The sequence below is a fragment of the Copadichromis virginalis genome, linkage group LG14 (genome assembly GCF_057382275.1).
Source record: "Copadichromis virginalis isolate Kocher_CV1m ecotype Utaka linkage group LG14, C_Virginalis_male_GT1.1, whole genome shotgun sequence".
Classification (NCBI taxonomy): domain Eukaryota; kingdom Metazoa; phylum Chordata; class Actinopteri; order Cichliformes; family Cichlidae; genus Copadichromis; species Copadichromis virginalis.
Window position 1 is genome coordinate 40,667,103 of NC_140631.1, and position 25,603 is coordinate 40,692,705.

Consider the following 25,603-nt stretch of genomic DNA (forward strand, 5'->3'; position numbering starts at 1 on the left):
CTATAATGACACTACCGAAACATCAGCTTCTGTTCTATGGGAAGCAGGGAAAGCTGTGATGAGAGGTAAAATAATTTCTTTCTCATCACATAAAAAGAAAAAAGAAAACAAAAATATTCAGGAATTAGAAAAAAACATCAAATCACTAGAAGAAGCCTACGCGTGCGACCAAGATCAGGAAACATTGAACAAAATACGCAAAACAAAACTAGAATTAAATGAGATAATTGATAAAAAAACACAATTCTTAGTACAAAGACTACGCTTACAAAATTATGAACATGGTAATAAATCCGGTCAATTTCTAGCAAACCAGCTAAAAATAAATAAAGAAAAAACAACTATATTTGCTGTTCAAGATTCATCTGGGAACACAATATATGATCCGATACAAATAAACAACATTTTCAGGGATTTCTATAAAACGTTGTATTCACCACAAATAAACCCATCTAAAAAAGAAATTGATCAGTTTTTGGACAACATAACTCTTCCAAAATTATTGGACACTCAAGCAATGGCACTGGATTCACCACTGACACCAGGTGAACTCCAGGAAGCCCTGATAAGTGTGCACAATAATAAGGCTCCAGGTCCAGATGGCTTTCCTGCAGAATTCTACAAAGAATTCTGGTCGATTCTAGCACCAGTTTTCTACAGAACGTTGTTGGAAATTAAAGAAAAGGGCAGACTTCCATCAAATATGAATTCTGCAAACATTAATCTCCTGCTAAAACCAGGCAAAGACCATGTATATCCTTCAAGCTATCGTCCAATATCCCTTATAAATGTAGACCTTAAAATAATCTGCAAAGCTCTCTCAAAGAGACTGGAGAAAATAACCCCCCTCTTAATTCATCCTGACCAAACTGGTTTCATAAAAGGTAGGCACTCATCAACAAATACACGTAGATTACTTAATTTGATAGACTACTCATACAGTAAAAACCTAGAAACTACAATATTCTCTTTAGACGCAGAAAAAGCATTTGACAGAGTTAACTGGAAATTTCTATTTGCAACTTTACACAAATTTGGTTTTGGAAACTCTTTCATAAACTGGTTAAAAATATTATATAATTCCCCAACAGCTTGTGTTAGAACAAATGACCAGACATCCTCCAGCTTCTGTCTCTTGAGGGGCACCAGGCAGGGATGCCCACTCTCCCCTTCACTGTTTGCAATTTTTATTGAACCACTAGCAGCAGCAATTAGACAGAATTCAGTAATTAAGGGCATAAAATGCAAGAACGTGGAACATAAAATCAGCCTTTATGCGGATGATGTGTTACTCTTTCTCCAAAATTCACAAACCAATATCTCTGGGGTGATTGAATTGATAAACTCTTTTGCAAGAATATCAGATTACTCAATTAACTGGTCAAAATCTACAGTCCTACCGATTAATTGCTCCCTCCATAATTCCTCTTCAACACCACTGCAATCGGGAAATATAAAATATTTAGGTATTAATGTTTCTCCCAAGCTTGCAGATCTAACTAAATTAAACCATATCCCACTTTTAAAGAAGGTAGAAGATGATCTGGCTAGATGGAAATGTCTACCCATATCACTCATGGGAAGGGTTGCCGCTATAAAAATGATGGTCTTACCAAAAATAAATTATTTATTCTCAATGATCCCAACTAAACCGCCACAAGATTGGTTCAGATCTCTAGATTCATGTATGTCCAAATTCCTTTGGAAAAATAAACCCCCACGTATAAGCTTAAAAACACTACAAAAGACCAAGGATAAAGGAGGACTAGAACTGCCTAACTTTCAGCACTACTTCTTAGCCAACAGGCTTCAGTTTATCTCAGGATGGCTAAAACATACCCTCTTAGATGAACCTTGGCTAGATGTAGAACAAGCACTCTGCAATAATCTAGAGATCTCAGACCTACCATTTATCAGCTCAAACATCCAACGACATGAATGCTTTAAAAGCATCAACATCAGCTCTTCTCTGACAGCATGGTGGGAGTTTCTAAAATTGACGGCGTCTTCATTAATCCCATGCAAACGTACACCTATCTGGAACAACCCTGACATATTACAAAACAATAATATGATAAACTTTTCAGATTGGAGTGATAAAGGAATCAAATATTTAGAACATATACTAGAAGGAACAGAATTTATTTCATTTGACGGACTAGTTACACAATATGGGATCAACAAGAAAAGATTTTTAGAATATCAACAAATTAAATCCATAGTAAAAAAGAAATTTAAACCGGGTCAAGTTGAACTACAAACACCACCAAGTGTGGTTCAATTTCTTACTCTTAAACCCCCCAAATTACTATCCAAAATATACAGAATGCTTTCTAAAACAGATGAATCAATATCACTTCCTATTGCAAAATGGGAAGCGGATTTATCAGTTAACTTAGACCTAAACTTCTGGTCTCAGATTTGCTTAAAAACCTTTCATCTAATTAGAAATCCCAGTCTTCAATTAATTCAATACAAAATATTACATAGAGTGCACTATACAGGTCATCGGATGTTCAAGATGGGCTTTACGTCTACCAACAACTGCTCACACTGCCAAACCAATTCACCGGACAATTATATCCACGCTCTTTGGTTCTGTCCACCAGTTCAGAAGTTTTGGCGCGAGATATGTGAAGACTTATCAAAGTGTCTGAAATGTAACATTCCAACCTCCCCCTTAGTGTGTTTGTTGGGCAGCTTAGATAATGTCACTTCAGAAAAGAATATCGCCCATATGATTTTCACTGCCCTATGCATAGCCAAGAAAACAGTCCTCATGAACTGGAAAAATAAAAATAATCTTAATTCTAACCAATATAGAAATTATCTATTAGATTACATTAGTCTTGATACAGGCTCTGCCACCACATCAGATCAATTGTTCTGGGCTCCTTTGATCAGCTCCATCACCTAGTGGGGGTGGGGGGTCATAGTTTGGTCCCGCCTTCACTGTTGTGATTGGTGTGGGGGTAGGGACAGGCTTAGGGCGTCGGGGGGTTCCCCGGAGGCATCTTCCTTGGGGGGCTCAACCCGGGGTAGCGGTCATGTCCGGTTAGGGGCTCTGTTGGCTCTCCGGTGACTGTTTCCTCGCGGCTGCGTGCAGCGGGGCTAGGGGAGGGTCTGTGCTGACGGACGTGGGTTACTGACCTGGTAGCCTGGGTGGGTCCGGGATGGGCGTGAGGTTCTGGGGGCGCTCCGTCTCTGGGCTGGGGCCCGGACCGGGCCTCGGGGGCTTGGGTCCTGGTTGGTGTGTTGCCGGGGTTGTGGGCGGGTGGGTGCATGGGGGCCCAGCCCTGGAGCAGGGTGCCGCCGGTGCGTCGAGCCACCTGGGGGGCTCTTCAACTGGTGGGGGAGATTGTCACATCTTGCAGGAGCTTTCCTCTCCTCAGGAGCTCCCTCTGCAGGAGGGGGAGATACAGGAGAGGTGGAGGAAGATCTCAGCCTGGGTGTTTATTGTCTTATGTAGTCTGGAAGATGAGTGGATGGTGGGGTGGGTGCAGTTTTCTCTGTGGTGGGGTTGGGTGGACTGTCCCGGGCTCTGTGGGGCCGGGCGGCGCTGCTGCACTGGGCCCGGTCTGGATGGGCCTGGGCCCCCTTTCCCTGGCGGGTCGCGGAGTATGGGGGTGCCTACTGGGGTCAGCGGGGGAGCTGGCCCCAGGGAGGGGTCACTTGCCCCTCCCTTCCTTCCCTCCCCATCTCCAGCTGCCTCCCTCTTCCCGCTCCACCACAACCACCCACACATGCAGGGCCTTGGAGTAGGGGTATGTCACCAGGGTGCAGAGGAGGCTACCCCCCCCCCTCTGTCCCCTTCTGGCTGCCTCTGCCTCAATTTTATCCCACAACTTAGACATTCACATTACTCACACTCTCATTACACATACATATAGGATCTTGGGGGTGGGCACGATACACGGAGTCCAAAGTACCATCAGGGTGTACGCCTCACCCCTGGCATCGTTGCCCACCTCTCAATTTTAAATACACGTAGACATTGAGGGCTAGCAGGAGGGACTATGCGCTTACCTGCTGCTCTCTGGCAGGTAGCTCCATGCCCTCCTGGGTTTTAAATGCACCTTAGAACACACATGCATCAACATTACAATGAGCGGGTGGAGGGAGGTTTGGAGTCTTCTCTCACCCCCGTTCTCTGCGACCTGCTGGAGCAGGGGGGCTAGGAGGAGGAGTTGGCCGTCCGACTGCGGTCTGGAGTGTGGAGCCTTCCTGCTGCTGCGGAGTCGGGGCGGTCTGCCTCCCCCCACTGCAGGGAAAAGGGAAACACCACCTGGGTCTGGGTGCAGTTCCCCCCTCCAGGGGCAAGGGCACCTAGACCCGGTTTGTAGAGTACGCTTGGGGAGTGTGATCATGTGTACAACGTCTCTTTATGTCTGTCTCCACGTTGGTTGAGTGTGGAGTGAGTGCATATGAGAGCATGAGGGTGGGAATGGATGTTTGTGTCTGTGTGTGCCTGTATGTCTGTGTCTATATGTCAGGTTGGGTGTCAGGCGCCACCTCTCTGGGGACATCTCAGGCCCTCCAAGGTTTGGAGGCCTATCTCCCCCTACCACCACTTCCCCTGCCAGTGGCGGACCCCCTCAGACATCGGTGCGTTGGTGGTTCTTTGTGTCTGGGGATGGGCGTCCAGGTACACACCGGCTCACTCCTTGGCGGCCGCTTATCGGGGCCTGGAGCCTGGGGCTCGCTCGGGCCACTTCGGAGGTGGGGTGCCCCCGGCCTCTCGGCCTGGGGCTCGGTCACTCAGGCGCAGCTGGCTGCCGGCGGAGCTCACGGGCGCGTCACTGCAACTCCCCCTGGCTTCTGCTCCGCGGCTGCTGAGTGAGCCCTCATCTGGGACTCTCCTCAGCTCTTTCCGGGACAGTGGCGCAGCTGCCCCTCTGTTGGTCTTCCTTGGTCTCTTGTGTTCTGGGGGCCTCTGGATGTCTGGAGTTTTGATCTCCTCCACACCTGCTTCACGCCCTGGAGGACGGGGCTGTGGCCCCCCCACACCCTCTAGCAGATTATTACATGAAGGAACCTTTTAAAAAAACAAAAAACAAGCGCGTCCATGCTCACAGGTGTACACACGGGTGATCACACACACAAACTACACCCTTTTTGGCTCCTACTTCAAAGCACACTGTGTTCTGTTGATCTTATGTGCTGCACAATAATGTTTAACATTTAGTATTTACTGTCATATTCCCATATATCATTGTGATGTTGTTTATTCTATTACTCTTGTTCTCTTCTGCTTGTTTTCTTTTTTCTTTCTCAGCAGGTGATCCAGGTGATTGATATATGCATTTTTTTTTCTCTGCCCGTTCTGTTGGTTTTTGTCTTTTGCCCTTCTCCCCCGTCCCTCTTCTCAGCTGTTTCTCTTTCCCTCTTTCTTTCTCCCCTTCTTTCCCCCAGTCAAGTCTGTCCCGTATTCAGTAAGTGAAAATAAAATAAACAATAAAAGGTGAATCAAATGGACCATTACGGCAAGGCTGGGATGGTCAGTTTGGTAAAGTAAATCCGTTGGGCATCTTTCTTTGCCTTTAGACAACAATTCTGATGGCAAAAGAGCCAAACGGGACAGGCCAAAAAAAAAAAAAAAAAAAAAAAAAAAAATAATAATAATAATAAAAAGCAATAATAGCAAAATGTGTTTACTCACGAATCATTATTATGTGACTAATGTCGTTTTGAGAAAATAATTTTTGCAAAGTTACAATTCATTTGCATTTTTTAATAAAACTAAAATCTGAACTTTTGAGTTTTTTTATTACTTAAAAGCCAATTCAGTGCTCTTTCACTCTAGCATCACTTAATTTGTAATTTTGAATAAACACTGTCTTGCATTTATTTGGTGAAATACATCTGGGTCATTTTGACCCTAATATAAAATACCTGAAATAAACAAACAACCGGCCATCCCAGAGGTATTCCCCAGGGCATCACCTGCATCACCCAGGATGAACTGATCCTGGTTAGATGTCTGAACCACCTCAACTGGCTCCTGTCAGTGTGGAGCAGCAGCAGCTCAACTCTGAGACCCAGATATTCTTTGGAGGAAGCTCATTTCCAACACTCATATCTGTGATCATATTCTTTTGGACAGTACCCGTGGCTTGCTAGCAGGGGGGGATATGAATAGTTTTGATTTCAAACCTTCTTCTATTCACCACAACAGACCAGTACTGCGCTGTAATGAATACAGATGCTGCACCAGTCTGTCAGCCTTCCGCTTCACTTTCCCTTCACTTGTGAAAAAGTCCCAGAGATGCTTAAACTTCACTGGGAGCAGCAAGTCATTCCTCCCAACCCAGAGAGAGCATTCCACCTTTTTCTTGCTGAGGACCATGAGCTCAGACTTAACCGTGCTAATTCTCATCTCAACCAATTGACACTCAGCTGAAAACCAACCTAGTCCAAGCTCGAGGTCATCGTTCATTGAAGCCAGTAGAACCGCATCATCTGCAAAGAGAAGAGATTATGAAACCACCAATTTCACACTCTCCACCCTTTGGCTGTTCCTGTAAATACTGTTGACAAATTTTATGGCTATAATCAGTGTCAAAGGACAGCTGTGGGAAAGCTAAAAACAGCTAAAAGATAAACACAGGCTAACACGGCAGATACGGCACACAAAGGTGACACCTTCTTCTAATAGATTTTCCAGCCAAATGTTGGACAGTCACATGAGCAGGTGGAGCTTTCCTCATGTCCAACAAGTTAACTTGCAATTATGGTAGCTATTGCAATTTTCAGTTTAGCAGCATCATCTCTTGGTTTCAGTGCAGACCCCACCTGTCTCAGGTAGATCCAGCAGCATTTTGAATGTTCTAATAACTTCAGTCTTTATTCTATAAAATGACTAATAAAGTGCTCCTACCCCTGTGATACTGCGTGATGCTTTAATTTAAAAGGCCTTAATTAATCGAATAAATAGTCCAGTTTATTGAAACTGCACAGGTGGAATTGGGTACTTTGGACTGGAGTCCTCTGGAACCACAAAACCACATTTTAAAAAGCACAGTGGTGTGACACGATTAGCGACAAATTTATTAGCAAAGTCATAAAAAATGACCACGATAAAAACAAAAGAAGGATAAAAAACACACCTCATTATCTCTCAGTAGGACAAGCTTCAGGCTAATGACTTGAAGTAATGAACGTGAGTCTTGCAGATTCTCATCAGTTCCAGTTGCATGTTCTGTCACTCAACACTGCTTTTAATGCTGTAAAGTTGGGCATTTTAACACGGGACTCTGTGTGGACTTGTGCCTCAAGTAGCAGCTGGGGGAACAGCGCACATGCATTTTTCAGCTTCAGAGATTGCATCTTAGTCAAAGCAGGAAATGTGCACTAAGAGATTTGACACCATACTTTTGGTTTTACAGAAAATCCTTCTTATGATACCCAAATGAAATGAAATAACGATGGCTCTTCTTTTCTGGCAGTTGTCAAAGCTCAGCTATGAATAATCTCCAAAACTTGATACCAACGGGTTCTGATCAAGGACGCCGATGTGACAAGTAGAGACTGAAAATTCAGTGCATCTTGCAGATCCCAGAAGTTCCTTTAAAAAATAATAGGAAGTTCTGTCTTTGATTCGCTGTTGGTAGCTGTTGTAACAACACTGAGATCATTTGAAGTGGTTTTAAAAAGTCCTAATGAACAACAAATATTAAGACAAAATATGACAAACTTTATATTTTATTCACTGATATTATTGCTTTTAAAATGTCACAGTAAACATATAAAGCAGGGAACAAGGGGAAAAGCTATTCTGTCAAACCTGCAGGTGGTATCTAACACTCAACGCACACTCAGCTCACATACTTCTATCTGTCAGCACTAAACTATATTTGAATGCAGAAGGTGTTTTCACTTTTGTTTTACCAAACTTTAGTCATGATTGTTTTAGATGATCTGGAGCCACATTTTTAATGAACCTCCTCCAAGACATGCAGAGTCAGATCGACCAAGCCATTTTCAACCCTGTCTGATTGGAAATAAGAAGCCGAGCAGACTGGAACACAGCAGAGCTTGTGATTTTATTAGATAAGTGACAACTCACTTACGCATGACGGGCACATGTATCTTATTTCATTCCTGCACATCCAAAGAATAAATTAAGGCCGTAATGAGAAGAGGCGTTCCCCATCTCTCCTCGGCAGGCTAATTTGTCTTAGTGTCCTTCAGGAAAAGTTTCTGAGTGTTTTAAAAGTGGCCTTTTTTGTCCGTTACACTTAAGACATCCATCTTACCGATATCTCAGTATCTACTATTGAAAAGCAAAGAAAACAGCACCGTGTTACATAACGGGTAGTATGGGACCACTGGCCTGAATTCATTATTACAGAGATGTTTATTTGGTAAATGTGCAAAGCTTGCTGTTTCCCAAACCGTCAGCCCCGCTGGCTTTCCAAACTTGGCTGCTCTGCTTCACTCCAGAGACCTGCAGGAAGTCTCAAGGAGTCGCTGTAACAATGAGAAATGTTCAGGCCTTTGGTTATTTAAGTGTCTAGTGAGCATAATAATCACAATTCTAGGTCATCCTCATTGGTCTCCTGATAATATGGATCACCTTTAGGCCACGCACACACACACACTCATACACACACAGCTGGATTTTAGCACTAACTCCTAACAACTGTACGATAGTAACTGATCTTTCAAAAAGGATAAAATATAAACGTATCATATCATTTCCACTTTTTGGCTACACACAGAAATAAATAAAGGAACAAATAATGCCAAGCCAAAACCAAATTATTGTAACATGGTCTCTTACATTTCACAGTAACTTCTGTAGCTTCTGAACCGCACATTTATCAACACACGTGGGGACGTTGTGGTAGCCCAGCATCACCCGCTCGGCTGCTCCTGATCAGTAACACTACAGCTACAAACATACGTACATACAAGTACACCGTGTTTTTCAAATATTGTCCGTAAACCTGTTTAAAGTATTAATGCAGTAATGAAGTACTTTACAAAGCAGTTTCCATCCTGCATGCATCTCCAGCTTGGTGAAGACCAAACGCAATCCCAGCATAAAACCAATGAGACATAAACCATAGATGAGGATGCACTGTGACAGGTGATCACTGTCCTTTGAGATGCTGCTTTACAACCACTCATTAATAACATAGTAGCCGAACATGCCAAGAGAAAACCTCTTCATAAAATTAAGTTATGTTTTATCAACCCATCGATATTAAAATGTTTTTTAATGATGGGGTCTTTCTGTATGAAGTTCCTATGTGATGTCCTTCATGTGCCTGTGTGGATTTTCTCCCTGGAGCTGTGGGAGGACGCCTGGTGAAATGTTAGGTTAATTGGTGATTCTAAATTGGGTTAGGTGTGAGTGCGCATGGTTGTCTATGTACCCTGCCTCTCGCTGTATGACAGCTAGGGGCTGAGTCATACTAGATTATGTAGGTGACCTTTTGTGATTGCGAATCTGCCCACCGTCCTTATCACCCAGGTAATCCAAGTAATGCAGCTTTCAAAGTGAATCATCTTTTTTAACCTAAAGCAGAATTTTTGTATGAAAACAAGTTGTGGTCCCAGCTAAACCTGGCCAAACAGTGAGTGAGAGGTGATGCACAACAAAACCAAACTTAGTTTAATGATATTTTAAAAATGCAGCAAGTCAGCCGATGAAGCCCATAATAACTCTGTCATCCTCTAATGTGGACTTTGTCGCCTCTATATCTTTTCGCCTACATGGCACTACCTCAAATAACGAGCTAATGATCTTCCCAACTTCCTACTGCAGCCACAGATATACTTGTTAGGTTAATTGGTGATTCTAAATCAGGTGTGCGCGTGCAGCGTTGTGTGTCTCTGTGCATGGCCTGTTGATGGATCGGTAACTTGTACAGGGTGTAAAACATTTACTGCACCGTGTCAGCTGGGACAGGCTCGACATGAGTCAGCAGAGATGAGTCGTGAAAACAGGCTGGATGATTGCACCAATCTCCACATTCTTTCCATTCTGATGTTTAAACACTTATTCTAAGGCCACAAGTGAGATCATGAAGCAGTCTTTCCTTTTATTAAAGAAATATACAAAACTTTAATACCCTTGAAAACTAGAGTCTTTAAGAAGCAGTGAGGATTTCTGTGTACGCTGGTATCAATCAACACTGACACTCTCCAGAGCCCAGCTCAAACACTGACAGCTGTATGCAAACCTGTAAGACAAAAAATGTCCATTTAAAAACATAATTTTATCCCCTTTTTAATGCTTATTTAAAATGACAAAACTAGACTCACAAGTTTCAACTTGTCTGACGTTCAGAGAGGTAAACAAAACAACACGACAGATTTCTGTTATTTATCGCTGTGAGCATGTGTAGCTAATAATAAGTATCATATGATCCTTGCTTAAGAAGGTGATAGGATGACAAGTGGAAAAAGGCACAGTTGTGTTACAGAAGACAAAGAACAGCTACAATGTTGCTCGTACAGCAGCAGGTATGACAGCTGAGCCTGAACACATACGGGGATTTTCTGCTGTTTCTGGTTAACCTAAACTATATACAGTGGATTCAAAAATGTGCCTGATGTTTTCAACACTTGGTATTTATTAGAATTAAATATCTTTTGGTTGTTTTGTAAATAAAATTAAATGCCTGAAATGATTGGCTTCTCACGTAATACTTGTTAAAAGCAAGTGTCCGAGGAATGGCAGCCTCTAAAACCTCTTCTTAATGATCCCACAAGCTTGGCGTACCTTTTAGAGGTTTCTCCCTTTTTTCTTGGCAGAATAACTTAGGCTCAGTCAGGATGGATGGGGATAATTTCAGCATAATCACTTTTGACAAGAGCCAACGTGCTATGTTACTGTGACACTTCATCATTGTAAGAATCCGAAATTTAAAGACAGGTTGTTGAGAGCTGTCATGCTGTCCATGTTCTGGAGCGCTGCACTGTTTAGCAGACACTGAGACACCAAGAGGTTCTGACAGAGGTACAGTTTCAGTTTTCAGTTTTATTTGTCATATCCAAGTTAGCACAGGGTCAACATTGCAATGAAATGTGTTTGACGAGCAGCAGTCACTCAGCAGCATGATACAGTAGGAGAAAATATAATAAGATAAGATAAGATAACTCTTTATTGTCATTGCACAGTCATACATAGTACAGTAGTACAATAAAATTGGAAAACTGTCCTACGTCGGCACTATATATAACACAACACGACACGATAATAAAATAAAATAAAATAATAAAGAAAATAGAAAAATAGTAAGGAGCAAAATATTAGAGAGGCATGGTAAAAGAGAAAAGATGACTAAATATATATGTATCTATAAATATAAATATATGTACACTAGTGATTAAATAAGAAAATCTTGAAAAGAAATATGACGGGAGGGCAGATGGGATATTGCACAGGAATGAGCAGCAGAAAATTACAGTATTGCACTTTTAAATATAAATATCAATGACAATAAAGTGGAGTGACCAGTGCAGATTAAACAGAGTACTTGTGAAGCTGCAGGGTAGCTTCTGAGTGCTGTGTTGTGTGTGTTTAAGTGTTGTGGTTGAGGTGTCGTATGGCTTGGTGGTAAAAACTGTTTTTAGAATAGAATAGAATAGAATAGAATAGCCTTTATTGTCATTGTACAGAGTACAACGAAATTGGAGTGCCACTCCCTTGGTGCAAGTTTCAATAATAAATATAAATGTAAAATATAAAAAGTACAAAAAAAACAATCGTAAGTACTCAGACAATAGTATGTACAATATATACAGGATAGCAGCATTAATATAATGACAGTGACGGTATGGAATAGGTTCAATTGTTTTTGTGCTTATTTACTACGGTGATAGCTCTGGGAAAGAAGCTATCCCTGAATCTGTTTGTCCTGGTTTTATGTGACCTGTACCGTCGGCCTGACGGTAATAGTTCAAACAGTTGGTTGCTGGGGTGAGAGTGGTCCTTGATGATATTGCCAGCTCTGCTGAGGTACCGAGAGTTTGCAGTGACCTCCAGGCTGGGCAGAGAGCAGCCAGTGATCTTCTGGGCTGTGTTGATGACCCTCTGCAGTACTTTCCTGTCCGCAGCTGAGCACCCTGCATACCATGTTGTTATGCCGTACGTTAGGATGCTCTCTATGGTGGCTCTGTAAAATGTCACCAGCAGCCTCTCCTCCAGGTTGTTCCTCCTGAGCGCTCTCAGAAAGTGGAGACGCTTCTGGGCCTTTTTAACCACCGCCGTGGTATTTGCAGTCCAGGAGAGGTCAGCAGAGATGTGCACGCCCAGAAACCTCATGGACTGTACCCTCTCTACACAGTTCCCGTGAATGTAGAGTGGGGCCGGGACTGCTCTGCCCTTCCTGAAGTCCAAGATAAGTTCTTTAGTTTTCGTGGTGTTCAGTTGGAGGTTGTTAACTGAACACCACTCAGTCAGTCTGTTGACCGACCTCATCTCTGTAGTCTGACTCATCCCCCCTTGAGATGAGTCCAACCACTGTGGTGTCATCCGCGAACTTTATGATGGTGTTTAAGAGATGGGTAGGGGAGCAGTCGGATGTGTAGAGCGTAAACAGGAGGGGACTCAAAACACATCCTTGTGGAGACCCGGTGCTGAGTGTGATGGTGCTGGACCGGTGGGGGCCGAGTCTGACAGACTGTGGTCTATTTGTCAGGAAGTCCTTGATCCAGAGGCAGATGGGGGTGGAGAGTCCCAGGTGAGACAGTTTCTGGACCAGGATCTCCGGGATGATATGATTGAATGCTGAGCTGAAGTCCAGAAAGAGCATTCTCACATAGCTTCCTCGGTGCTCCAGGTGACTCAGCGCAGTGTGGAGCGCTATGGTGATAGCGTCCTCGGTGGATCGATTTGTCCTGTAGGCAAATTGGTGGGGGTCCAGAGTGGGAGGCAGACCGGCCCTGATGTGCTGACAGACCAGTCTCTCAAAGCACTTCATCACTACAGGCGTAAGTGCAACAGGCCTGTAGTCATTTGGGCTGACCACAGCTGTCTTCTTGGCGATGGGGATGATGGTGGAGGTTTTGAGGCAGGGCGGGACGGTGTTTGATGACAAGGAAAGGTTGAAGATTTTAGTGAAGACTCCGGTCAGTTCGTCAGCACATGCTCTGAGAACCTTTCCATGTATTCCATCAGGACCTGCCGCCTTCCTGGGATTCACTGACCTTAGAGCACACCTCACTTGATGCTCCCTGAGTGTTAGTGTGCCAGTGCTGGGGGCGGGTGGAAGTGGTGTGACAGCTGAGGGCCTGGTCGTCTCAAAGCGGGCGAAGAAACGGTTTAGATCCTCAGCCAGTGAGGCATCAGTCCTAGATGTTGCCTGGTTATTGCTTCTGTAGTTGGTAATGTGATTGATCCCCTGCCACATTTTTCTGGGCTCCTTGTCAGCAAAGTGATCTTCAATCCTCCTCCTATAGGCTGTCTTAGCTTTCCTGATGCCTCTACTCAGGTCTGCCCTGGCCGCCCTATACGCAGCCCTGTCCCCTGACTTGAAGGCAGTGTTGCGGCTTTTTAGGAGGGATTGTACTTCGCTATTCATCCAGGGTTTTTGATTTGAAGCAGAAGCAGAAGCAGTCCTGCAGTTGAGAGAGGGCTCCTTCAGGCCAGGTTTTTATTGTCTTTGTCTGGGGCTTTGTTTTTCTCAGCAGGGGGGTGTAGGTGGGGGTGAGGGACATGCAGAGGTGGTCAGATCCAGCCAGGTGGGGGAGGGGTGTCGCTCTGAAAGCATGCCTGATGTTTGATGTTTGTTGTCTGAGCAGACAGGCTCCTGTAACATCTGCCAGATGGTAACAAGGAGAACAGCTGATGTGCGGGGTGGCTGTGGTCCTTGATGATGCTGTGTGCTTTACGGAGGCATCGCTGGAGATAAATGTCCTGAATGGCAGGAAGCCTCGTGCCAGTGATGTGCTCTGCTGCCTTCACCACCCTCTGTAGTGATTTACGGCTGCTGGCAGAGCAGCTTCCGTACCAAACTGTGATGCAGCTCATCAGCAAGCTCTCAATTGCACACCTGTAAAAATTTGAGGTGAGGTTGGCGTTCATGCCAAACTTCCTCAGCCTCCTCAGGAAGTAAAGCCGCTGGCGAGCTTTCCTGATAGCAGTGTCTGTGTGAAGGGTCCAGGAGAAGTCCTCAGTGATGTTGACTCCAAGGAACTTGAAGCTGCTGACCCTTTCGACCTTGACACCGTTGATGTGGATGGGCTGGTGTTCTCTGACTGGGCGTTTCCGGTAGTCCACTATCATCTCTCTAGTTTTGCTGATGTTGAGAGTCAGGTTATTTTCCAGGCACCACTCGTACAGCGCCATCACCTCCTCTCTATAGGCCGTCTCATCATTGCCTGTGATGAGGCCTATGATGGTTGTGTCATCCGCAAACTTGATGATGATGTTGGACTCTTGTTTAGCAACACAGTCGTGTGTGAACAGGGAATATAGGAGGGGGCTAAGCACACATCCCTGTGGCGTACCTGTGTTTAGGATGAGTGATGAGGAGGTGTCTTACCAACTCTCACCACCTGGGGCCTGTTTGTGAGGAAGTTTAGAATCCATCTGCAGATCGGTGTTCCCAGCCCAAGGTAGACGAGCTTCGTGGCAAGTTTTGAGGGGATGATGGTGTTAAATGCCGAGCTGTAGTCGATGAAGAGCATCCTTGCATATGTATTCCCTTTCTCCAGGTGAGTGAGGGTGGTGTGCGTTGCCAGGGCGATGGCATCCTCTGTGGCTCTGTTTGTCCGATAGGCAAACTGAAGAGGGTCCAGTGTGTCAGGGAGGGAGGAGCAGATATGACCTTTGACCAGCCGCTCCAGGCACTTCATGATGACGGATGTCAGTGCAACAGGACGGTGGTCATTCAGACAGGAGACCACTGATTTTTTGGGAACATGAATGATGGTGGATGCTTTGAGGGACGTGGGGACAACTGACTGCCTCAGGGAGAGGTTGAAGATGTTGGTGAACACCTCTGCCAGCTCGTCTGCACACACTCTGAGTAGCCGGCCTGGGATGCCGTCCGGTCCTGGAGCTTTGTGAGGATTGACCTTTTTAAAGGTCCATCTCACAGCTTCTGTTTTCAGAGTTAAAGTTGCAGCCTCACTGTCCTCCTGAGGGTAGAGGATCTGCTCTCTGTTGTCTGCGTCAAAACGGGCATAGAAGTTGTTAAGTTCGTCTGCAAGAGATGCAGTGGGCTGAACACTGACTGTGTTGACCTTCTTGTAGTCAGTGATGCAGCGCAGTCCGTTCCACAGTCGCCTGGTGTCAAAGCTGTGGTAGCTGGACTCCATTTTGTCCCTGTAGTCCTACAGAACACATGTAGACATGCTCAGCCATAGATTAGATTTTTTACAGTAACTTAGGACAGTTTTTATCTTGCTTCTTTAAGCAAAATGATATCAGTTGGATTCTAAAAGCAACCTTTTAAACCTACAGATGGTATTTGATACTGATGGCATCCAGCTGATATTTAGTGTAATTTTGCTTCCAACAGTAAACATAACTATTAGTTTGCAGTAGTGACACCATGTTTTTGCATTATCTTTATTCATCTGCCTGAGTGTGTTTCTGTCTGGGTGAAGGTTTGTTTTGTTGCAAAGGTACTGTGCACGTTTAAATATTGTATTTGCGTCATCGGTTTTTTGTCTTGTGTTTGTGCATGTCTGCATGTGTGCGCTCGCTAAATGATGTGAGTGAAGTTGACAGCACTCATATGCTGCTTGTTAGAATCAGACTCTTCTGCAGCCCACCTGCTGCAGACTGAGCGGAGGGGAAATCATATTACAGCTTCCCACTGTGACCCTTGTTAAGTTACAGTGATCCATTATGTGTGTGTGTGTGTGTGTGTGTGTGTGTGTGTGTTAAAGCAGTGTACCCATCATCTTGCACTGTTTGCGTGTATTTTGAGTGTTTATAGAGTTTATAGAATTTAACACTTGGCTTATTTAACTGTGAGATTTTATTTGCATTTCTTCTGAAATCTCGAAATGAAGAAATATCTCCATCTGTTTCTTTTCTGTCTCAAAAACCATCTGATCGCCTTCAAACCTAAACGTTTTCAAGGTACACATTCAAAGGCTTGTTTGTTTTTAACATTATTTAGTTTTTTTCTTTCCCATTCTATCATTTACATATGACATGACTACACAGCCTCGATATTCTACCAGAAGAATTCAGTTGAGTTGTTCTCATTTCACGATTTTACTGCCGAGTCTCCATGAAGCAACGTTTGGTTGAGCATTTTCCGGGTATTATACAGTTTATTTTGTTTAGTCATCTTGAAATAAGCATTTCTATCTAATATATATTTCCTAAAAATAAAATGATAATAAAAGATAATTAATATTCACAGGACTCTCAACAATCTGCCAAAACAAACCTGAACGGGTGTGTCGTTACGTCAACAACTTACCATGTTTCAGGTTTTTAAATGTCTGTGGGTCACTGTTTGTGGAAACACTCCACGCTGTCCCAGATGTCAGCTGTCTTTCACAGTAACACACGACATCGGATGAAAATTAATAAGTGCGCCAAACGCTGACAGTCCACATCTGTTGGGTCTGGCTGATTATAACACTTATATAAAGTGGAAGCTCATCGCGTTCTGATGAACACCTGTCACTGCAGAGAAGTGCACAAAGGAAAAAGGAGGCACACGAGACAGATGTTTCCCATAAGGCGAAAGGGCCACAACTGTATTTTAGACCAACGCATATGTTGTTTAGTTTATGGGTTCCTATTAACTCTGCAACAAGGCTAACTCTCTTTCTAGCTTTGTTACACTGAGGCTGAACTATTGTAATGTTTTAATATTAGACTCTTTAAAGCAGGTCATCCAAAAGACTACAGCTGAAATAATCACAGGGATGAGCAACAGAGATCATGTTTCCTACAGCTTTCAAAAGAACAATAGGCAGAGCCTTCAGATTTCTGGCCCCTGTTCTGTGGAACCAGCTCCAGGTTTGGTTTCAGCAGACAGACACTATTTCTACTTTTAACAGACTCAAAAAGTTTAAAACTAGAGTTAAATCAGGTAACTGTTTGAGGAGATTTCTGTTATAAATTGGCTCCAACTAACAATGCAACATCAAGATGACACAGCTTTCTGGGATTTCCTTCACTGGATGCATCAAGAGAAACTGGAACTATACACAATATATAAAGTGGCTGACAGAGTATACAGGAACATCTGTGCCAAGTATGCCCTGGATGTCCCGAGGTCGAAATGGGATATTCCCCCCAGGGTGGTCGAGAGTGACTGGCCTAAGATCCTGTGAGACTTCCACATACAGACAAATGTGATGGCTAACCAAGCGGACATAGTAGTGTTGGAAAAGCAGAGGAAGACGACCGTAGTGATAGAGCTTCATCAAATGACAGCAACATCAGGAAGAAGGAACACGAGATCAAGAAAGCTGGGGAAGTACCAAGCGCTGAGACAAGAACTCGAGAAGATGTGGAGGGTGAAGGTAACTGTGGTCCCAGTGTTAATTGGAGCACTCGATGCAGCGACTCACAACCAAGGCGAGTTTCTCCAGCAGATCCCAGGAACAACATCTCTCTGTCCAGAAGAGTGCAGTCCTAGGAACCGCTAAGATACTGCACAGGACCCTCAAGCTCCCAGGCCTCTGGTACAGGACTCGAGCTTGAAGGTGAAAGACCGCCTGCAGGGGCGAGAGGAGGGTTATATATATGAATAAACCTGAATTATACTGAATATCGGTATAATTGATCTCATGCACACAGTAAAGCACACACTGTGACCTGCTTGCCATTGAACCCCTGGGGTTAAGGACCTTCCACGAGGGCACCACGGTGCTGTAAATGATACTATTTCTGTTTTGTCTACCTGCTGTCAGGTGACTAATCTGGTAACCTTTGAGCAGAAGCACTCTTCTCCTGCCTTCAGGCCTGCTCTGCCCCATGTGTGAGGACCTTGTTTGGCAAGTACGTAAAAGCTTCCTGAGAGAAAGCAAGACTTTGTTCAGCCAAATTTAGTTCCCACAGCTACTGGATGTAAAACTGCCAACTCAAGTGTATTACCAGTGTTGCAGTCACAGCGACTGACACATCTGATCAGCGAACTGCCTTAACAAACACCCTAATCTGAATAATCACAGCCTGTGTGGCCCGTTGGGTGACACCAGATCAGCACTAATAGGACCGCCTGTCCTGTAGGCTCAACACACACATGCGCACACACACACACACACACACACACACACACACACACAGGCTTCTTTCTACTTGTGTCTTCCTCACTTTATCAATTTCCATTTCAAATGTGTTTCATTAGTGCAATAGCAGACAAGTACTTGCCAAAGCACGAATTACAAATAATAGATAATAAACATTCAGTTAGCTGCCAGAGTGCATTAACAATGGCAAATGGATGGGAGAAAAAGAATGTAACCATGGAAATGTACATATTTATTAGATAAAGTGTATTTCACTGTGAGGTCTCCTGCAGCCTGTTTATTATTTTTATGCAACAACAAGTCTCTGTCAGATCATCTGTAAGAAATGAATCCACGGTGGCAGCGACTGGTGGCCTCTACCTTCTGCAGATACCAGTGTGGATCCAAATTCAAATTCAAATTCAAATTTTATTTGTCACGTACACAGTCATACACAGTACGATATGTAGTGAAATGCTTGGACAACTGCTCGTGACCTAAAGAAAACAAAAAAGGAAAGGCTATGAATAAGATAGGAAATAAATATGAAAAATTAAAAAGGGTAAATTTAACTAGGAAGGAATAAAATATAAATTAAGGTTAAAAATGAAATAACTGTACAACACAAATTAGAATGAAGGGTAAATTTAACTTGGAAGAATAAGATAAAGATAAATATATAAATTAAAGTTGAAAATAAAATAACTGTACAACAAAATACACAATACACAATATAGAACTATATAAGAATGTATGAAGAAATCTAAATATAAATAAATATATACACAATAACAGCAGCTGTACAAGTATTAACTGGAAATGAAGAATATAGTGACCAGTGTTGTGCAAAAACAAAGTCCAGAAAGTCCAGTGTGTGTGTAAGAACCATATGTGTGGGTCAGTACTGTGTGGTGGTGTGATTGAGAGACCGTATCGCCTGCGGGAAGAAGCTCCTCCTCAGTCTCTCTGTGTTGGTCTTCAGGGAGCGGAATCGCTTTCCTGACCTCAGCAGAGAGAACAGTCTGTTGTTGGGATGGCTGAGGTCCTTCACGATCTTCCTGGCCTTGGTCCAGCACCGCCTGCTGTAGATTGAGTGCAGGTCAGGGAGCTCGGAGCGGATGGTGCGCTCAGCTGACCGCACAACCCTCTGTAGAGCTCGTCTGTCCTGCATGGTGCTGTTCCCGAACCAGGTTAAGATGTTTCCTGCCAGGATGCTCTCTATGGTGCACGAGTAAAAGTTCCTGAGCACCTTGGCGGGCAGTTGGAAGTCTCTCAAGCATCTGAGGTGGTAGAGACGCTGTCGGGCCTTTTTCACCACGGTGTTGATGTGACAGGACCATGACAGGTCCTGCGTGATGTGAACTCCGAGGTATTTGAAGCTGTCCACTCTCTCCACTGGGCACTCGTTGATGACGGGGGTCTGGTAGTTCCTCTCCTGCTTAGTGCTGAAGTCCACTATCAGCTCCTTTGTCTTACTGACGTTTAGAAGGAGGTTGTTCCTCTGGCACCAGTTCTCCAGATTCCTAATCTCCTTCAGGTAGGCCGTCTCGTTGTTATCAGAGATCAGGCCCACCACGACAGTGTCGTCAGCAAACTTGATGATGGTGGTGGAGCTGGTAGTGGCCACACAGTCATATGTGTACAAAGAGTACAGCAGGGGGCTCAGAACACACCCCTGGGGGGCTCCAGTGCTGAGAGTGGTGGAGGCTGAGACATGTCCGCCCATCCTTACTGCCTGTGGTCTGCCAGTTAGGAAGTTGGAGATCCACAGACACATAGATGAGCTGAGTCCCAGATGCTCCAGCTTGGTGGTGAGTGTGGAGGGAATTATGGTGTTAAATGCAGAGCTGTAGTCTATGAAGAGCATTTTAACATAATTCCCCCTTCTAGTGTCCAAGTGAGTGAGTGATGTGTGGAGGAGATGAGAGATGGCATCGTCTGTGGAACGATTTGGACGGTAAGCGAACTGTAGTGGGTCCAGTGTGTCTGGTAGTGAAGAAATGATGAAGTCTCTGACCAGGCGTTCAAAGCACTTCATCACTACTGAGGTGAGGGCTACAGGGCGATAGTCATTGAGAGAAGCAGGGTGGGGTTTCTTCGGGACAGGAACAATGATGGACTCTTTGAAGCATGTGGGGATCACCGACTGAGATAAAGAGATGTTGAATATCTCAGTGAACACAGGAGCTAGCTGGTATGCGCAGTCTCTTAGGATACGACCTGGGATGCCGTCTGGTCCTGCTGCTTTCCTGGTGTTCACTCTTTTGAAGGCTCTCCTTACTTCATGCTCGGAGATGACGAGCACGTTTCCGGTGCTGGCAGTATCTTCCTGTCTGCAGCCGTTAGCGCCGCTAACACTAGCATTGTTGGAGACCTTAGCTGCAGCCTCGAAGCGAGCATAGAAAGTGTTCAGCTCGTCTGCCAGAGTCACGGCCGCGTTCGTCATACCGGTTGTTGGTGCTTTATAGTCCGTTATTGTCCTTAGTCCCCGCCACAGGCTCCTAGAGTCACTCTGTTGGAGTTGTGACTCTAGTTTCCTCCCGTAGCGCTGCTTCGCCTCTTTCACCGCCCTCCGCACGTTATATGACGCGGCTTTGTACGGGTCCATGTCCCCCGTCATGAGTCCCGTGTTGTAGGCAGCGGTGCGGGATCTCAGAGCGTCGCGGATGGTTTTATCCACCCACGGCTTCTGGTTGGGAAACGTTGTGATAGTCTTTGTCTCCACGGTATCATCCGCTAGTTTCCCGATGAATCCCACAACCGCTTCCGTAAACACGTTGACGTCATCGTCGGAGCTGTTTCTGAACATGCCCCAGTCTGCGTCATCGAGTGCGTCCTGTAACGCGGCCACCGATTGATCCGTCCAGCGCGCGACCTTCCTCTGAACCGGAACTTCCTGTTTCAGCCTTTGTTTGTATTTTGGCATGAGGAAGATGGCGGCGTGATCAGATTTGCCAAACGGGGGGCGGGATTGTGCCTTGTAGCCGTCCTTGACCGTAGTGTAGCAGTGGTCCAGTGTCCTTTCACCCCTGGTGGGGCAGGTGATGTGTTGATAAAAGTTCGGCGCTGCGCGTTTGAGGTTGGCGCTATTAAAGTCCCCCGTCACAATAAGCGCAGCGTCCCGGTGTTGTGTCTGGTGCTGTGTGAGTGCCTCATGCAGCTCGCATAAGGCGGTGACCGTGTCCGCTTGTGGTGGAATATAAACGGCACTTACAATGACCGATGTAAATTCCCGAGGTAGATAAAAAGGACGACACATGATGGACAGTAGTTCCAGATTTGTTGTGCAGGAGCGTGTGAGAGGCACTGTTGCACCAGTTGTTGTTCACCATTAAACACACGCCGCCTCCCCTTGACTTCCCCGAGTCCCGTGTCCTGTCCATGCGGTGAACCGAGAAGAACTCGGCCGGCTGGATGGCGTGGTCCGGCACCGCTGGGTTCAGCCATGTCTCGGTGAAGCAGAGGAGATTGCAGTCCCGAATGTCTCTCTGGAACTTTACCCTGGCCCTGAGGTCGTCAAGCTTGTTCTCCAGTGACTGGATGTTGGCGAGCAGGATGCTAGGCAGAGGTGTGCGGTGTGCACGAGCTCTCAGCCTGTTCCTGACGCCGGCTCGCTTCCCTCTAGGCCGCCGCCGCTTCCCTTTGTTCTCCCTCGAGATCTCACTCGGCCAGCTCGGATCCGGAGTTAAAAACTTCGAATTGTGAGTACATTGTATACCAATAGAAACAAGAGTGTCACTGTCATACCTAATGTACCCAATGGTGATGATTTTGCCGATTTAGAAACGCTGAAAACTAACTTAAAAAACAAAGACAAAGAAAAAGTGGTCGGAGCAGTCGTGACGGCAGCCGACCTCACCGGCGCCATCTTAACTTGATCCTGTAGTGTTGCTAATGTAAGCGGGTTCTGCTTCATGCTGCTGAAACAGGTCGGCCCAAATAAACCCTTCGACTCTGCGTTGTGTTGTATTTTTAAAGAAGACAAGGAGTCTCTGCTTGATTGATGCAGATTTATTTCCTGGATGGAAACATGGTGTCGGGTCAGTACAAATGGCTGCACAGCACGCTAAAGCAGAACATCCTGTTAGCATCCACTTTAGCATACAGAGTTTTACACAACATTAAACAAATGAAAAGTGCACAAACTGGCATGAGGCTCTGTGTGCGTCAGTTGATCAAACACGTTTTATCCATCTGTAATACATAACCGCATTATGTGCGGGACAGTACAACTCACCTCTCGTGTAGCTTCAGCAGACGGGCAGTGATTACTGCCGCCAGCCTCACCTAACAGGCCACACCAAGACGTGCACTGACATTTCAGGAATAAGACCACATAAACACTGTAACACTAACATGGTCTGCAGTGGAAATCAGAAGTTTTAGGTCATGGTTGTCATGGTCTCTGTGGCTTCTATTAGTTTTAAATACTTCAAGTGTTATTTTCTCCTGTTACGTTCTCTCGTGTTTAGTGTTGGTTCTGATGTTTCAGATAAGATAAGACAGATCTTTGTTGTCACTGTTAACAGAGCAATGAAACACAGTTTGACATCTCTCCATTTACAGCTGCAGGTTTTTACAATAAACATTCTTTGGATAGGAAGATAAGATAAATAAAGATAAAAATACGTTTAAGAGGTAATGTGCACGTCATATACAGAAACAAAATATATATAAATAAATATATATGGGGGTATATAAAGCTTCTCACAGTGCACTATCTTAAAGGATTTTGTTTTGAAGGACAGAAGACAGAGGAGGCTGCAGGACGTCCCATCACTGAGGAGCTGTTTTTACCTGGTAAGCCTTAAAGAGGAGCGGCACACAGCTGGGTTGTGCAAACCGTGAGGAGGACTCTCAAAACTTCTTTGTCTTCATGACTTGTTTCAGTTATTTAAGATCTGCTTTTTTCCCTCCTTGTTGTTTGTGTGTGATTGTTTGTGAATTGAAAGAAATCAACTCCTGAATATGAAAATGTTAAAAGCTTATATCTGAGATCATAAAATAAAGAACGACTCGGGAGATTACAAAGCAATCTGAGATGCACTTTATTTACATCATTATAAAATGAGACCTTCGTCTCCTCTCTCCTCGTGTTCCTCAGGAACAAGAATGGACAATCTGAGAAGAGAGGGGGGCAGTTGCACTTTCCTTTTGTCAAGGAAACATCCTTCAGACATCCTTCGTACTTTTATGTTTGAACTCTGCAACAGTGGCTTTGCATGATTCACAGTTCAAAATAATCCTTCTTTCTCTTATATTGAGCATTGATGCATCTCCTCAGCTGATCTTCTATGAAGGAAGCCACTGTAGTCATCATTGTCTCCCTTCCAGTCCAATATGGATTCATACACTGAATGAGGCTGTTTCCTGGATTAACTGCTGTGGGACCAATACCGCAGTTTGCCCATAGTGAACACGTTATTTTGAGAAAGTAGTGAGAAGCTCGGAAACATTTTGTTAAACACTTTATTTCATAAATCCTTCTGTTTTCTTACATAATGTAAAAAAAATAGTCAGAGTAAAGAAATCCAACCGTTGGACTGGTTCTGTAGAAACAACTTAGTCATCCTCCCCCGACGCCCAAAACTCTGACTTAATTTAAGCAGGAACATCTGATGTGTGAAGTAAATGTGAGTCAGATATGATGTCTCTTTCTGTCCTGAAGCCACAGTGAAGCGAAGAAAATTAGGTCACACAGGAATTTTAAATAGAGCAGGGTGCTAAACCAAATGAAATCACTACTTTGCCCAAACGAGACAGGGAATTTCCTGCCAACAGATTTTGGTAGGATGTATCCCGGAGGACACTGGTTCAGATCCACAGAGGGAAAAGTGGCAGATGGTACAATCAATCATTGTGGCTCTTTTGGAAAATCTCTGAGCTGTTTTGTTGTTTTCCAGGGAAGCGAGATTTGAGTCTCACCACATCTGAAGGTGGCGTGCTGGATGTGGCTCTGGATGTCAGACTCTGCAAAACATGGACACAGAGGTGGTGACATCATCCACTGGTTTAGATTTTTAACTTATTGTAATCATTAATTTCATTTTCTCATATATATTATTTTAATGTTTTGTTTTGTGTTTAATGTATTCATCTCCTTTTGCCTCGGTTAAGCACTTTGAATTGCATGAAAGGTGTTAAACAAATAAACTTGTACATTTGAAGTCGGCCGTATTGGCCATTCGAGGAGCTGGCTTCATTCATCAGTCCTAAAGTTTTCCTGAACTTCCCTTCAGCTTGTCCTGCTTGCTTTTCTGGATTTCCATAATCTTTAGTCCTCATTTTTCTTTCTACAAGAGTGCATGAGAGATAGACTTTTAGATATTTTAAAGCTTACAAATAGGCAAATATTTTATTATCTTCACTTTATTTTGTGCTCAGCAGGACAGTTTAAAAAAAAACACAAATCAAAGCAGAGATCACAGCTCACTCTCATCATTGCTGCCCTTTATTGGTGACTTCAGGCTATAGAATTGATTTTACCATTTTAAAAATGTGTATGCACAACAGGCTAAAGGTGTTGCTGATGCTAATGTCAATTCCATTACATTGTCTAAGTGTCCAGATGATGTGTGATTCCCTCATTTGAGACTCTTGAATCTCAGATCTTGGTTATTATGTGACATTCCTGTCATATGCTGTGGGAATGTCTGGTCGGGTGTGGTCCAGGTTCCTGTTGTCCGTCCCTTGGGGTGGAGTTGGCCAACTCGTCACCTGCTTCCAGTTTCCGGGGCTCCATCTAGAGGGTTTTTAAGCCAGCACTGCCTGCCACTCCTCGCCAGTTCGTCCTGCTACCACCCGTGGTAAACTTGGCCTCCTCTGTGCTCGGACTCTGTGTGCCTGGATCGTGGGTTAATGTGTTCTCCGTCTCCTGTGTTCTCCAGATTCATCATCCGTCGTACTCATCAGCAGCGCTGGTTCTGTTTCCATCCCGTTCTCCAGTCTGCCTAGAACCCTAGGACCACACACTCATCTTCTCCTCAGCCTGCCCTCCAGCCCGTACTTCAACTTCCCTGGACACCTTGGAACCTGGACCAGCTTCCCCACACTCTCAACCATCCCTGGGACGCTCCCACGGCAACCCCTTCCCCTCCTAATAAACGGTGTTTTCAAGTAAGCCCAAGACTCTCCACTAGTACCACTCACCTCTGCCATTTAATTGTTTCCCATTAAGTAAAACCCTTCTCCTGTGTTTGCAGAAGTTGCCGCCCGTGTTCTCCTTGTGTTCAACGTCCGTTTCTCCGCCCTCGGGCCTCCCTCAGTTCCTGCAAATGATTTCTGTTAGACCCAGTCTTGTTTAAGTTCCTTTTCCTTCAATAAATTGTACATAGTTCAAGCAATCGAGTCTGCTCTTGAGTCCACTGCATCCTTGTTTGTGACAATTCCTTTGGGTTTGTTGCTTTTTATTTGAATTGATTCTGTTATTATCTGAATGTCT

The 25,603-nt window shown here is 44.5% G+C and overlaps 1 long non-coding RNA gene across 1 annotated transcript; it reads left to right on the forward strand.

The window, feature by feature from the left end:
* The first annotated feature begins 22,902 nt into the window (after positions 1 to 22,902).
* On the forward strand, positions 22,903 to 25,341 carry LOC146694667 (uncharacterized). Its single transcript, XR_014923893.1, has 3 exons — positions 22,903 to 22,962; positions 24,066 to 24,968; positions 25,050 to 25,341. It is a non-coding gene; the product is annotated as an uncharacterized LOC146694667 (long non-coding RNA).
* The last annotated feature ends 262 nt before the right edge of the window (positions 25,342 to 25,603 follow it).